We start from the raw sequence: 16,893 nt of genomic DNA on the forward strand, positions 1-16,893 counted from the left end.
GGAGCTAATTATTTCACTTAATTATGTGGGGAGACCTGCAAAGCATGCACTGTGTGGGGTCCTGAGCACCGACTTTAAGAACCTGTGCTCTGCTTAATAATGAGTATGATTCTGGGTACACGCTACTAGCCAGGCATTTACATGTGCCCGCATAGTTGAGATATCATATCCTTGTGTCCTCTTCAGCATGTGTACAGATAGCACCATGTGCCAATATATCTGCAGATATATATAGGCTCTCAGCTGTGATGCGGAGAAGATGCAGTATGTTTGTGAACATTTTAGTTCAAGGAAATATCAAGGGTACACACCTGCTGATGTACCCCTGATATATCGTCAGTTTTATTGAACATCCTACACTGTATATTGACCAATGTGTATCCAGTTGAAGAAAATGTAATTGTTTCTCTGTGAGCACAAGGCTGAAACACTATTGTAACGGCTTAGAAATATAGATCAGAAAGAGTTTATTCAGCAAATAAGGGATGCGGAAAAAAAAAAAGTTGCTACTTCGGAAATTCTGACAGGTCCACACCTCTGAAACAGGAAGGGTGTTGGTACATTTTAGGCACAATGTGAACACATAAGGAAATCAGTAGTGATGTGGTGAGAAACTATCAAATGTTACAGAAATTGTGCAAAAATTTCATCCAGTGCAACATCTTGAGAATCTCTTTATTTTGCAACTTCTTAAAAAAGTCAGATGTCTAGAATTTAGTATAAAAGTGAAACTGTTACCCCATCACCATTGCCAAAAAAAACAGTTAACATTCAAATATATGTAATTTAAATTGTTAAAACTAAATAAAATTACATACCACCCAACTTGTGAAAAAGTTCATTTGGGACCCCTACTTGAAATTTGGGGGCATGGCTTAGCTGCAAGGGCACATGGCATATGCTTGCGGCTCCCCCATGAGGCCACACGCTGTTTTTGCCATTTTGGGGGCATGGCCAACGGCTCTTTGAACTGCTGGCCATGCCCTCAGCCCCTCTGCCTCTGGGAATAGACGAAGTGCACATGTGCTCAGCAGATCAGTGCCGGGCAGTCCGGACTCCCAACTGCCCTTCCTCCACTGTGGGACACTGCCAGCCCCAAAAGGTACATGGGACCGTTCCAAAAAGTAGGATGATCCTGCGAAAATCGCGACAGTTGGGACGTATGCAATTACCTGACCACAGTATTCTGGCTTGGTGCACTATTACTATAAAAAAAAGTTTAGCTAAATTCCAGGTGCAATCTGCATATCATCCCTGTCATCCTGAACTGTGACCAGGGTGAGATTAAGGACCTAATGGTCCAGGAGCTGAAAATGTTCAATGGTCTAAAATGAAAAGTGAAGGAGGGAAGGTCAATGCCATTTACGGGCGAAACGGTCATCTGTCAGACCAGACTTAGGTCGACAGTCATTAGGTCGACCCCGGAAGGTCGACTGTCCCCAAGGTCGACAGGGTTAAAGGTCGACATGGCTCAAGGTCGACATGACTTAAGGTCGACATGGGCCAAGGTCGACATGGTTTTAGTTCAACAGTCATTAGGTCGACATGAGTTTTTCACTGTTTTTTGAGCCGACATGTGCCGACAGGTGGTATTTCATGCCCTACCATCCACTAGGGCGTGGTGGGAGAATAAAAAAGTGTGCGGAGCGCAGCGAGGCACCGTGCCCGAAGCATGGCGAGCGTAGCGAGCGATGCGAGGGGCTGCGGTTCGACTTCAACTGTGTCCATGTCGACTGTGTCGACATGCGGGTAAAAAATCAGTGAAAACCTCATGTCGACCTAATGACTGTCGACCTAAAACCATGTCGACCTTGACCCATGTCGACCTTAAGTCATGTTGACCTTGAGCCATGTCGACCTTTAACCCTGTCGACCTTGGGGACAGTCGACCTTCCGGGACCGACCTAATGACTGTAGACCTAAGTCTGTTCTGACAGATGTACCGCTTCCATTTACGCATGCAGAACCCATACATTATAAGCCCCAGTGTTTCCCTAAATAAACAACAGTACAAGCTCTGCATAAATGTGTAAAAGGGAAATGCAATTTTAATACTTATGATTTATTGCCAACCATGTGGTGTTATGATGAGGGACCTATTTTAATGTGAAGGCCTGGAGCTAGATACATCAATCCCATTGTAAACAAAAATGCGAAGAATAGATATAATGCGCATCCAGCTGCACAATCAAGTGACCTTTCTACCAAAGGTTTCTCAGGGACCTTCACCAACTAAAACACCATGTGAACAAAAATTAAGAAAGGCACTTATCCGGCGCTTGGAATATAACTGGATTTTCTCTTTCAACTCCACTCGGCACATATGGAGAAATAAGAAATGGTATGCAATAGTGAAGTATGTATTCAAACACACATCATTTAATGGCAATACACATAAAACACAATAATGAATTAAAACAATACTAAAACATCCGTAGTATGGGTATCCAACAAACACAGGGATTGCAATATTACCGGATCCTGTGGGAACTGACAGATCAGCTCCAAATGCATTTAGAGTGTCTCTCACACAGGCAATACAGCTGGGCACTTGTGCTGCAAAATCACCGGGATCCACTGTCTCTCCTGGAGTCCAAATACAGTCCACCACCAACGCGTTTCTTCCTCCTCAGAGGACTTTTTCAAGGTGTACTGTTTCCCTGTATTGGAGCCCTTAATATAGTGAGTCCTTACCGCGTCTCAGCTGGACTTCTAATTAATAGATCAAAAGACTACATGTCCCATAGTCCCCTGCTGCGACAGCGGGACTTCCTGTTACTGTTTCCAGCAACCAGGGTAACCTTGACAACCACGGCGCCCTGACGCAGCAGGAGGCCGGGTGTCATTACATGTCTCCGGTTTCCTGCGCATAAACAAAGCTTTTAGAGAAGATCTCCCTGTGTTCCATACGCGGCGATGATTGCCGTAACGTCATTTCCGGCAATATCCTCGAGCGGAACGCTTTCTCTGAACCCCGGCGTGAGTGCCGTCACGTCACTCCAACTCCACATTTAAATCATTATTGTGAGACTCACATAGGACCGTTATTTCACCTTTCACTTTAATTTACTTTTGTTTTGGTTTTGTCTTTTCAGCACTTTTTAATTATTGACACACATTAGTTAGCAACAAATATATAACACATTAATAGTAAGAGACACGATTAAAACTCACCTATTACTATAGATTTATTATTATACGTTTTATACTGTATTGCACAGATTAGTAACTTAGTTACAGGCACATACAACAATCAAAAATGATAGAAGACAGATTTCACTTATCACTTTATTTCTAATTGGACCCACTTAAATAAATGTCCAACTTTTTCTAAAAACCCTCTATGCTCAGAGAGATATAATTTTAGTCACTGGCACTTTAAGATCACACAATACTTTTACAGGTATATATGTCTTAGATAAAAAAAAACTCACAAGTATGGAATGGAGATAGGACTAAGATACTTGTCTTCAAATAACAATAGATGGTAACAACAGCCAGGAGTCCTGGCAATTAATTGTATCAATATGAACAGTGTACATTTCTCCATACATATATATACTATATCCATCACTCTCTCTGTTTCTATCTTCCACAATACCCTCCTTCTTTCTCTTTCTCTTTCTTCTTCTTCTCATTCTCTTTCTCCTCCCATCTCTTCCTAAAATAATTCTGGAATCAGCAGTTGCCATGTATGAAGGTCGACACCACTAGCAGACGACAGTGGTGACTACATTGCAGCCTTAATACAATCGTAACATGTGGGAACAGACAGAGACATAACTGAGTTAGCACCAAGTACGTAACAAGATTAGGTGTACAGACAGAAGAGCTAACGCACTTAGATATCCTTACATCCCTTCTTGATTTTTGAGTAATGGTCAATAGAAGGCATAAACATAGCCCAAGAAATAGCGGAACAAATCCCGATCATCTCATTAAGTGGCGCTAAGGATTCTGGGTCACGTAGTTCATGAAGAATGATGGTAGAAGCGCGGCGTGTCTCCATGGGAGCACGCATTTTTAGTGAAGAGAAGAGATGACAATGTCATAGATAGGATTTTTTCCCCCGTACGGTGGTAGAAGCGCGGCGTGTCTCCATGGGAGCACGCAATTTTAGTGGCGCAGAGGATTCTGGGTCACGTAGTTTATACAGGGGTGACCTAGTCATAGATAGGATTTCCCCTGTGTAAGAAGGTAAAAGCGCGGCGCGTTACCATGGGAGCACGCACAGGGACGCTCCATCAACCTATCAAATGGAGGATAGGTTAGAGGGGAGGAAACCAATGCACATCGACCAATGATAGCGTAGTGAGAACGGAGAATGGTCACCGCTAATACAGCTAACTCTAATAGCCGGCAATTATGCCGGCTATATAGAGTGCACACTTCCACAGGACATTACACTGATTTCATGTTAAATCACTATATAACTGTAGCCCTGCCATATATGAACAAGTGAAGGAGGGCGCTCAGTCTTGGGCTCACTAGTGCGAGCTCGGATTAGTCCCCTGTAAGGGAATGCATTGGCACTTTTCATAATCATATTTAATTGTGACACGCTATTTTCCTCTCTTTTTGTCTATACTGTGTTTTTCCTTCCTCTTTTTTGTGCCTGGGTGTCCAGGGACATACGTGCATGATAGCGCATTGGATCACTTATTAACACACATTAAATACATTTATTAATTCAAGTAAACAAGTTAGTGCCCCTTAAAAGAGAGTTATCTTTTTTCTTTTTACAATATATGGTTATCCATAACTCTAGGGAGCACCACCAACAAATTTATGTGAGGTATTTTATACCGATATCAATAAAAAAGTTGGTTCATTCATTTAGGCTTAGGCAACTAAAAGTCAGTGCAAGCCAATTTCTTTTTGTAAAAATGTTGTGGATTATGTCATTAACTGCAATTAAAGCACTAAGTATGTCCTTAACCCTAATTGTAACCCCAACTTTAAACCTAACCATTTTATAAAATTTAATTATGCAGATGTCTAAAGATTAGCTGTCAACATTTCAACAATGTTGACACTGTACTGACAAAAAATTATGAATGTTGACATTATGGCCATCAACATACTAGCCACTTCCCAAATTTGCACTACTTTTTCTGCTTCATTGTATTTAGATTTCCTACATATAGCTCTCTGCACGTTACATCAGGCCTGCACAGTTTATTACACTGTGCGATTTACACTAAACGGGAGCACGCATAGGGATCAAATCGGCATCGAATGAGGCTGAAAAACCATACTTGCCTACTTTCTGGCTGCCCTCTCCGGGAGAGGGCTCAGTGAGGCAGGGGGACTGGGCCGCCGGGAGCGAAAAGGGGTGGGTGGGGGCAGAGCCATGGCTGGGGATAGTTGCTTAGGGGCATGGCCAGAGCAATCGCTACATTTTAGACATGCCCCCACCATGCAATGCTGTTATTTCAGGCATTGCACAGCAGTCGGCGGGGCTAAAATGTTGCGATTCATGTTATTTGACCCACCAAGCTGCCGCAGAATGAGATTATTTCTGCATAATGGCACAGATATTCCCACTCCACAAAAATACTAGACATTTGAACTAGATCAGAGCCGACTGTAATCATATTTCACGCTGAATATTAAAATGGGGCACATTATTTGTCTTGTTTAACATCAACATAGAAACAAATTGGTAAACTTAATCCAAGCAATGTGATAAAAAGACTTGCACAAAGTGTTCACATGATGAATTAAAGTCAAACAGTAAATTAGTTTATACTGAGAAGAGTGTTATTTAATTAAATGTCTTATTATAATGTGACAGGAACTTGAACTTCAATTTAACATTTACAATTCAGCACGTTGCAGCCTTTGAAAATAAAAGGACTGATTCAGACCTGTTCACTATTCTACGTATGTTCACAGCCTAGAGAACAGGCAAAACATGCCACCCCCCAGCCACGCAAATCTCCGCATGCGAGGGAATGTGTACGCAGAGCCGGACTTACGCATAGGCAAACTAGGCAATTGCCTAGGGCATTTGGAATGCCTAGGGGCATCAGCAGCTTCTGCTGATTAAAATGATATGCAGCATGCCTATATTCTGTGTGCGAGTGAGGCTGTATCTGCATATGAAATAGTGTATTCATGAAAATCACTGTAACACAGCATTCCATATGCAGGTACAGCCACAGTCACACACAGAAATTAGGCATGCCGCATATCATTTTAATCATCGGAAGCTCCTTGTGTGTCCTGGTCACATAACAATGCAAATAAGACGAATTTTCAGCAAAAAAGACACCCAACGTTAGCAGAACTGGCCAGGAGCTGCATGGCCTAATGAGGCAAGATGTATGAAGAAACATCTGTATCGAAGCAGAGGCAGAGGTCACAGTGTTAGCGGCTGTGTGAATGCTCTCTGCGGGTGGGTTGGTTGTGCAATAGTGTTCGGCATATGTGTAAGGGGCATTATGTGTGTCATGTATAAATGCATTAATAATGTGCGACATATGTGTAACAGGCATTATGTGTGTCATGTATATAAGGGCATTATTAATGTGCAACATATGTGTAATGGGCATTATGTGTGTCATGTGTATAAGGGCATCAATAATGTGCAACATATGTGTAAGGGGCATTATGTGTGTCATTATGTGTATGAAGGGCATTAATAAAGGTTTGCATAATGTGTAAGGGGCATTATGGTTATAAGGACATTAATAATGTGTGTCATGTGTAAGGGGCATTACTGTGTGGTATTATCAGGGGTGCCGAGAGAAAGGGGTAGGGGGTACAAATTACCCAGGCCAAAGTCTGATGGAAGGGCCCAGTGGGGGCCCCGGGCCACCTCCCCTTAAGTGACAGCAGCAGCTGCAGCTCTTCTCCTCTGCCCAGCACACACTGCTTTGTGCTGGGTTGCAGTGTGGCCATGGAGGTGCTTAAAATACAATATTTTCTCAGGATTTTTTTCTAAGGGTATAATGTGAATAATGTGAGGAGTAATGTACATAAGGTAAAGTGGTACTACTGTGTGATGTAATGTGAATAAGGGACACCATCGCATAATATAATGTGAATAAAGTGGCACTACTGTGTGGCATAATTTGAATTGGGGGTACTATTGGGTGGCCATGCCCCTTCCCAGCAAGAACACACTCCTGTTTGGGCTGCGCACCGAATGTGTGCACTGTTTCTATTTAAAAAATTGCGGGTAGGAGCACCAAAATGATGACTGCTATGATGAGGGTTGATGATGCTGGGAAAAGGGGGCAGGGTCAGAGGCGGAACTAGTGGCGGTGCTAGGGGGCACCAGCCAAAATCTTGCCTAGGGCGTCATTTAGGCTAGGGTCGGCTCTGTGTGTACGCTTACACATCCACTCGCATGTGGCCGAACGGAGGCAAAATCATTTGATGGTCGCTGACTGTCGAATGAATTCTGAATACTTCATTCTGAAATGTAAGTCAATACACACTTCTCAGGGGCGCCCATAAAATGCTGGCCATTCCCCTGATCCAGCCCCCTGTCCACCCCTTTCCTTCCCATGCTGGAGGTGAATGCCTCAGAGGGTGTGATAATCGCCGAAGGCATTTGAACAGGGGATTTGCACATGCACACTTAGGGGGGTATTCAATGTTGGGTCACGGCTGTCGGGCTGGCATGAGTTTTTTTAAACTGGCTTCTTCTTACTTCACCATCCATGTTGACATGGGGGGAGAACATAATAGTGTGCCCGAAGCATGGCGAGTGCAATGAGCAATGCGAAGGTACGCATTACAGTAATTGAAAGTCTATGTCAACCGTGTCGACAATGACACACACAAAAAAAGAAAACCTTGTCAACCTTTTCATGTGTCTACATTTTGACCCTGTCAACCTATTGCATGTCGACATTTTGGAGTAGACCTACTGACTATCTGAAAAACAACAGGTAAAACCAATAGATCGTGCGCTAGTTTAAAGCTGCTTAGGGTACACAGACAGTGAAGGACCACTCCACACACAAATACAATACCAATGGATGTCTGGTGTTCCCAGAGCGCTTATAATAGGAATTTTTCTCTCTCAGGTTAGGTGCAATAACCCAAAAATAAAGGAGAAAACATACAATAGTGTAATATTGTTACAATTGAGGTGTCACATGTGGATAGTAAGATGATAAACTCGTACCAAAAAGGCATGTCTACGTTTTTAAGGCAGACAATAGCGCTTGATTTGGGGGGAGTTTTCAGCTCTACCACAGGATTCTCTTCCTCTCGTATACCCAATTTGATGGAAATACACTCCAAAGGATGAGATAAACAAATTATGGTGCAGTACGTTTTAATAAGCAAATCTAAAACCAGGTAACATCGATGGACATTAACAGAGGACTCTCACCATGACTTTAGGTCTACAGATGGAAATGTAGACAACAAAGCATAATAGATGTAACAACAGGCGTCCCCGAATGCTGATCGTCATAGAAGAGTTCCCTGAAGTCCTCCCCGTGTTCCTGCGTCACTGGCCGACCGGTTTCGATACTAAATGTATCTTCTTCAAGGCATGTGACTGAACCAGTGTTGTAGCACCGGTATATATACCCCCTTCCGGGGGACCAAAAGAAAAAGCCTATTTCCAGACATAGACTAACTAACCTCTAAACAGCCTAACAAAATCATCTAAAACATCCCTATTCCATATCCTTAGTTTGCGGTACGCTCACTCGCCAGCTGATTCAAATTAAGATTGTCCATGCAGTAGCGTAGTGAAGCTTCCCGCTTCCTGTATGTTACCGGAAACGGATATGACGTTTGCGGTCCATGTCACGATCTCCGACTTGTGTCTCAAAAAGTGCCGTAGCGATGTGGAACTTCCCGCTTCCTGTATATTGCCGGAAACGGATATGACGTTTGCGGTCCATGTCCCGATCTCCGGCTTGTATCCCGGAAGTCTCTGAGATTGTTTGCGTTCCACTCGTATTCTCCTACATTCTCTGCCTTTGTTTGTCACGGAATGGGAGGTGTTGATATGGTATAATGCTTACGCACTATGGAACTCTTTGATTGGTGGATTCCTCAAATACAAAAACGGCAATCAGTTCAAGAGATACAAAGTATAGACTATATAAAATACAAACTTTAATATAAAAAATAATATAAAATTATAAAAACCATTTGGTTTCGAAGTCCTTGTTCAAACCATTAGGTATAAGAGTTTTATAGTTAAAAATCAAGGACATCTCACTTTATGCTAACTTTTTTGTAAAATCCCCTCCTCTTATATCCTCTTAAATTTTGTGATACATTTAATATCACATTGATGGCAAGTTTTAAAATGTGCTGACAAGGCATGCACTTCTAATCCCTTCCGGACATTTCTCAAATGTTCCCCAAGCCTGACCTTAATGGGGCGGGTAGTTCTACCAATGTAGAATTTTGAGCATGTACATTCTACCGCATATATTACATTTGAGGAGTGACAAGTCACGAAGTCTTTAATTTTATAAGGTTTGCCATTAATTGTGATATTTTCAATTTTCATTCCAAATGTATTTGGGATGTTTTTACATCCCACACATTCCCCACATCTGTAAAAACCTTTTGAGGATACTAGTGCTTTTTTGGGGGAAGTGGGGCATAAGCTTTGTACCAATTTGTTTTTAAGGTTTGGGGCACGTCTAAAAATCAAACTGGGTTCTTTTGGAATTTTGTCTCCTATTACTGGATCCTTTTTTAGGAGACCCCAGTGTTTTTAAAAAATCTTCTTCGCCTCCTGATGTTGAGATGTAAAATCGGTCGTAAAGGACCATTTAAACTTATCTATTTCACTATTTTTGTTTTGATCCTTATTTTTGCTCATTAATAATTGTTTTCTTTCTAACTTTTCCACCTCTGCAATGGTTTGATCCAAAATTGTGCTGTCATAACCACTATTAATGAAGCTTAATTTCATTTCTTCTGCTTGCTCCAAATAAATCTTAGGATCTGTGCAATTTCTCCGCAATCTGCGGAATTGATTTTTTGGAACAGTATTAAGCCATTGTCGTTGTTGGCAACTGTTCTTATTGATATAGGACCTGGAATCCGTCGGTTTAATGTAATTCCTTGTCCTAATTTTTCCATCTTCGATGAAATTCGAGAAATCGAGAAAATTTACATTGCTGGCACTAATATCAAATGTTAGTTTGATGCCACGGTCATTTGTGTTAAGGTATTCACAAAATGAATCTAGGGTGGTTTTATCCCCCTTCCACAAGAAGAGAATATCATCAATCTAGCGCCGCCATGTCACCAGGTTCGCCCTATATGGGTGGTGGGACCAGATGTAATCGGTCTCCCACACACCCATAAAGATGTTGGCATAACTTGGGGCGAACCTGGTGCCCATGGCGGTGCCTCTCCTCTGTAGATAGAACTCCTCCTTGAATAAGAAATAGTTATTATAAAGTATAAATTCAATTCCTTTACTTAGAAATTCTTGGAGATTGGCCTCCAAGTTTGATTCCGAGAGAGCTTTTTTGGCTGCCTCTATGCCCTGCTGATGATCAATTATTGTGTACAGAGTTGACACATCAGCTGTAATTAATAGACAGTCTTCATGCCAATCTACAGTTTCAAGGAAATTTAACACATCAGAGGTATCCTTCAAATGGGAAGGGTTTTTTAGTAACAAACCTTGTAGATGGTGATCAATAAATTGGGATAAATTGGATGTTGGGGAATCGACACCAGAAATGATGGGCCTACCTGGGGGGTTAAGGGGGTCTTTATGTGTTTTTGGTAACACATAAATGGTTGGAATTAAGGGCTCCTCTACATACAGAAATTTTGACTCTGTTTCTGAAATAGTTCCCTTTTTTAAGAATTTATCGATTAATTCCTTAAGCGATTTATTGATTTTTTGAGTAGGATTAATTCTAATGATCTTATAAGTATTTTTATCCGATAATTGCTTTAAAATCTCATCCTCATAATTCTTTTTATTCATTAGAACGACCCCCCCCCCTTATCTGAAGGTTTTATAACTAAATTTTTATCCTCCATCAAATTCTTTAGGCCCTTTTTTTCTTTAATGGAAAGATTATGGGTGATCTTTTTAGGATTCAACTTTTGTATGTCCTCCATCACAAGGGAGCTAAAAGACTCCAAGAAACAACCTTTAAGGTGTGCGGGGAAAAATGTGGATTTAGGCTTAAACGGTGATATCAAAGACATATCATCCGATGTTTCTTCCGTTTTCACCAGAAAAAAACTTTTTTAATGTCAATTTACGTAAGAATTTTTGTACATCCACAAAAATATCAAAGGAGTTGGCTGCAATTGATGGGCAAAATTTCAAGCCTTTTTCCAGGACTGATCGCTCCTTTTCCAATAGAAGGTGGTCGCTCAAGTTAAAGATCTTTACCATTTCAGGAAACTTTTGTTCGGTGACCCTATTTCTTTTGGTCTGTCTTTTTATTTGTCGTTTTTTCTTTTCATAATTTTTCTTACCAATTTTGCCGCCTCTTTTTCCCCTACTGACTATCTAGACACTAATCTATCTAATAATCTGCAACCTATTTATTATACCTCTTAGTTTTATCCTCTTTCTATAGTATTGTTAATATCACTACTTAAAGTAAAAATATTAGTACCTTTACAGACCAATGAGAATCCTCTGAGTTTGTACCTCCAATTGAAGTGCTTTTGCTTGTCAATATATTCTAGCACTGCATGTATTCGGTATGTAAAGACAATAACCCTGTCATTCAAACTCGCTTAGCTCCCTTTATACTCTTCACGGATACAGTGTATTTACCCCTTTTATTTTCTAATTGCCCTGCTTATATTCCAGATGTGTGGATTCGTTCTGTTTCTGATATAAAGTATCCTCCATTCTGAGAAAACCTGAAAACTTACCAGTTACTCAATATTTGACAAATGTGATATGCACTTTACCCTTTGTATATACATATAATCAAAGATCATCGATTACACAGGTTCTCAATGTCAGTCCTCAGGACCCCCACACAGTGCTTGTTTTGCAGGTCCCTTCACAGAATCAAGTGAAATATTTAGCTCCATCTGTGATCATTTAAAATGTGTGTCAGTAATGAGTGCACCTGTCGGGTGACCTAGAAAATGTGAACTGTGTGGGCCGGGGTAAGAATAGGCTTGGTAAAATCTCAAGAACATTTATTTCTTCTCCAGCATTCTATGCAATTGAAGGTCTGAGGTAAGATGTGAGTGTGATGTGGATTGGAGGGCAGAAAGGCATGGACAGGGAAAAGAGTAAACAGCATGGATTGGAGGGGAGACAAGGTGACATATGTGGATAGAAAACAGTGGCATAGATGGGGTGGAGAGCAATGTGGATGGGGGAACAGAGCAACACGGATGGGATGGAAGAAAGCAGCAAAACAAATGAGGGAAGACAGGGTGGCATGGATGGGGAAAGGCCAGTCATGAGAGGTAAGGCAGAACCTTTCCTCTCATACTCTAGTATACTAGTCTAAAGACTGTAAAAATAAGAAAAATACAAAGAAAATATTAATATTTCCTTTGTATCATTGCAATAATTTTTATAGTTAAGATTTTGGAGTAAAAAGTCTATGATAGGTGAGGCACTGCCAAGCCTGTCTAACTTTTTTGGCACATCACAGCACTATTTGTTTAATGTCCACATGAACTCTCAGGTTCATATACAGTATTTGTGTATAAATGTTGCTCTGATAATAGTCAATATGTACTTCATTTACCTTACCACATATCACTTGGAAAAACAGATTGGTGTAGATGAGGAAATACAGAAAATCTCAAATGGGAGAACGCACAGCAGTAGGGATTTTGGAAGACCATAGCAATAAAGCATATAGGGGAAGAAGTGTAGATGCATAGACAATAGAATATTATAGTTTAAGCAGTTAAACAAGATGTTGGTGGGAGCTGAATGTGTATGCTGAATGAGATGGATGTATGGAGAGAGAAGGATTTTGTAACCCAGTGGGATTGTTGGGGTGACAGAGTGGGATGGGTGAACTGCTCAGACCATCAGACTACGATTGTGTAGTAATAAGCAGCTCCACCATTGTGTGAGTAAAACCAATCTCCAGTTAACCACAGAGTGTGATGGTATAATATATCTATTACACAAGGAACATTTCAATTAAGGCATGAGCCTTAATAATCATAATTTCAATGCTTTCTTTAGTTTTAGTGGTAAAAAAAATTCAGAAGTTTTGCGAAATTTCAGATTATGTCTAATGGTCTGTACACACGTTTCGATTCTGGCTAATGGACGATTTTAAAATTTTCGATTTTGGCGAAATGCACTTTACTGTACTTTAGATAGATTTGTACAGGAGAGATTGCCTGCACAGTCTATTTTTCTATTCAATACAGACTAAATGGGGTGCGCATTGGTATCCAATGTGACTAAGTCTCCATTCAAATTCAATATTGACTATATAGTTAAAATGAATAGCCAGAATAGCACTGTGTGTACATAGCTTTAGAAGCCTTAATTGGACATGTAAAACTGTGATGTTTTATGTTTATGGAATTTCATTGCTTTTTTTTTTTAAAAGCCAATTATTGTTATTATGTTAAATTTAGAAGGAAAGAGTCGAGACAGGCGTAGAGAAATTTTATAAAAAGTGGGACTATTTCATCAATACCTTTGATGACCAGTCCCAAACCCATATCATGAGATTATTTGAAAATACCTCTTGGAACTTGCTGCAACAGGTGGCGGCTGGTAATTAACTCTTAGATCCATCCTATCAATTGACATGATACCTACACTGATTCTAATCTTACTTGACTTATTGTTCTTATTGCTAGACCATTCAGTTCTAATCTGTACCCCTCATGATCATTCCCCCTTTCTCTCCTCCCCCTTTTTTCCCTTGTCGCCCCCGTGTGTAGTTTATAGTTTCTTTAACATAATTCTTACTATATTAATTAATATAGGTAGGTCTTTCAGACTTTTCTGATTTTTTTTTTCCATTGACACTGATATTTCATATTGGTGCCTCGAAGAAAGACTGTTGTTTCTTTTATATATTTTGTAATTTTGTATTACTATTGTATTCTGCCCAAGACTCTAATGTCATTTGTCATCTATCTTGAATTTTCTTCTTTTTATCTTGGAATTATTTTGAAAATCCAATAAAAATTAACTTCTGCTTCCTAGCAAAATAAAGGATGCCAGTTGCACAAGGCCCCTTTCCCATGTAGCACTTTATCTTTTATTAGGGACTACTGTATGTCACAAATTAGTATCAGTTAATGTTACGTCTCTATTATTCAAATTATGCCACTCAGTAGTGCCATTTAAACACATTACTCCAGAAAGCATGCATTTACACATTCCTTTCCGTCTCTTCAACTGGTGGGTGGTGGCCTTTCAGCTCTTTTGCATGGCTGCCACCTCTCTAGGGGCTTCTGCTGGTGTTTTCTGTTGCTTCCACAGCATCTTCACCCAGTGGATGGGGCCTTTCTGTTGCATGGCCACCACCCATGCAAAAGATCTTTCTCACTTCTCCTACCCAATCTGACTACCTCCCTGGCCTTGCTCTGGCTAATATTAGAAAGTACAAATGAACAGAGCAATGACACAAAGAGCCCCCCTGATTGGTTTGCTGCAGCCACATTTTTTTTTTTTTTTTTTAAACATCACAGCAGCCAACCAATGCAGTCCCGGATGGGTGGCAGCCAAGTAAAATAACTGAAAGGCTGCCACCCATTGGGTGAAGACAGCATGGATGTCCTCTATGGGCGGTGGTGCAAAAAATCTGAAAAGCCCACTGGGTGAGATGGGAAAGAAACCATGGAAGTGGTGGTCATGCAAAAGAACTTACATGCTGCCATTTATCTCTCTTTCTCAGGGGGGTGGGGGGGGGGCTTAAACCTTCCCATCTTCATGTGGCCACTGCACAAGCGCAATTAATTCAAATCCCTTATCTTTATACTAGGGCATATTTTAATAAATTAAAGAAAACTAACTTTCTCAATAATTTAATCCCCCAAAAGCCCTACACTACATGCCTTCCCCAAAATCCCTCAGTCTACAGTAGGAACATGTCAGGTTTGGTCAGAAAGTGGGAGGAGGAAAAATGGACAGTGTAAACATTAGATTGTAATTATAAAATGCATATGTGTAAAAACACACAAGAAAGCACTATTGCACACCCTTACTGACTGGTGACGTATTCACTCGCCCTTATAATGGTAAAAAATATCATATTCAATATCACTTTACATGCAAATCTTTTGTTGTTTACCAAATAATCTGCCCATGTAATTTTAATTACATTGGCAAATCTGAAAGAAAATGTAAGGAGCGAATGGGGTTACACCATAGTGCGATAAAACAAGCACTGAGTTGCGGTCATAGCGACCAACCAGTCACACGTTTTTTTGTAGAATATCGGCTTTCATTAAGTTGTTTAAGGTATAGGATGATAAATTGCGCCCCACCGTCAATTAGAGGTGGAGACCGTGCAAAAAAACTACTTCAACTTGAGTCTCGTTGGATTCATAGGCTAGATGTGATTGCTCCAAAAGGACTCAATGAGAATTTTTATCTTTCAGTATTTAAATGAAAATTTATTCTATAATGTGGTTTGTTAATTCTTTCTAAGTCTGTTGTGGTTTAGTATTCAAGTCTGTTGTGATCTAATATTTGTTCTTTTGTAGCTAAGATTATATTGTTAGTATATGTGTTTTTTTTCTTATCAGTGTAATGTTAATGTCAACATGGTGATAGTATCCAAGCATCATTGCTCAGATATGCAGATGCTTCTTGATTATATCACTCCACCAGGGCAAGGGCAAGTTGTACCCAAAAAATGTTTTCTGTTTTCATGTCTTTCAATGTTACTATCATTTTACTGCTACTTTACCATTTTAAATAGTAAACCACTACCACCCTCTACTGGCAATATAGACAAAATACAGTAAATAGTAGATTTCATGAAAAGTCAAGTGTATTGTAAGATTTTTTAATATTAGTGATTCAATACCCCTGTGTATTACACTATAACTCCATAACCATTAGCAATCACCAGTCATTGGCTGGGTATGACTTACCTGGCTAAAAATAAATGTTACAAAATATGGAAGGGGGGGGGGGTCACTAAAATTAGGTTTGTTTAATAGCTTTACTCATTTCAAGTTTTAACAGTATAAAACAAAGGTCTAATTTATAAAATCGTACATGTGACCTTCACACGTTGAAACAATCATTGTGAGAACTGAAACAACATTCAACCTACTCTCACACAGGTGGAGATGTACTAAGCTCTAAAAGTGATAAAATGGAGAACCAATCAGCTCCTACCTGCCATGCCACAGGCTTGGTTTGAAAAATTACAGGAGGAGCTGATTGGTTGGTGGTTTATCACTCTCCATTTTATTACTTCATGGCTTAGTACATCTGTCCTACAAAGAGCTAACATCATAACTGAGGCACCTTGTGCCATGAGCCCACAAAAATGCATTGTACAGGCTTCAAAAGTGTACACTAAAGCAAGCAGACACTAAAACTGGGTACACACTGGTAGATATAGCTGCAGATCAATTAATCGGCAGATATATCTACAGACTGATCGGGCAGTATTTACTTCATTCACACTACCCGATCCCTCGGGACTGACATCACAAGTGGGCGGGCGCATGCAAATGAACAATCACCGGCAGCTCCCGGTGCGCCTGTACGGGCGGTCAACGGATCGTCCATACACACAGCACGATGCGCTCTCTCTCTAGATATATCAGGCATCGGCTGTGTTGCAGAGAAGACACAATATATCTGAGAATGATGCAGCTCACAGATATATCGCTCACACACACACTGGCCAATGGTGCAGATATATATATCAGCTGTTCAATCGAACAGCTGATATATCGGCTGACATATGCACCTTTAGAAACAGCTTCAATTAGCCTCAGGTTTTA

Source organism: Crinia signifera, chromosome 2 (genome assembly GCF_055691185.1).
Source record: "Crinia signifera chromosome 2, ASM5569118v1, whole genome shotgun sequence".
Lineage (NCBI taxonomy): Eukaryota > Metazoa > Chordata > Amphibia > Anura > Myobatrachidae > Crinia > Crinia signifera.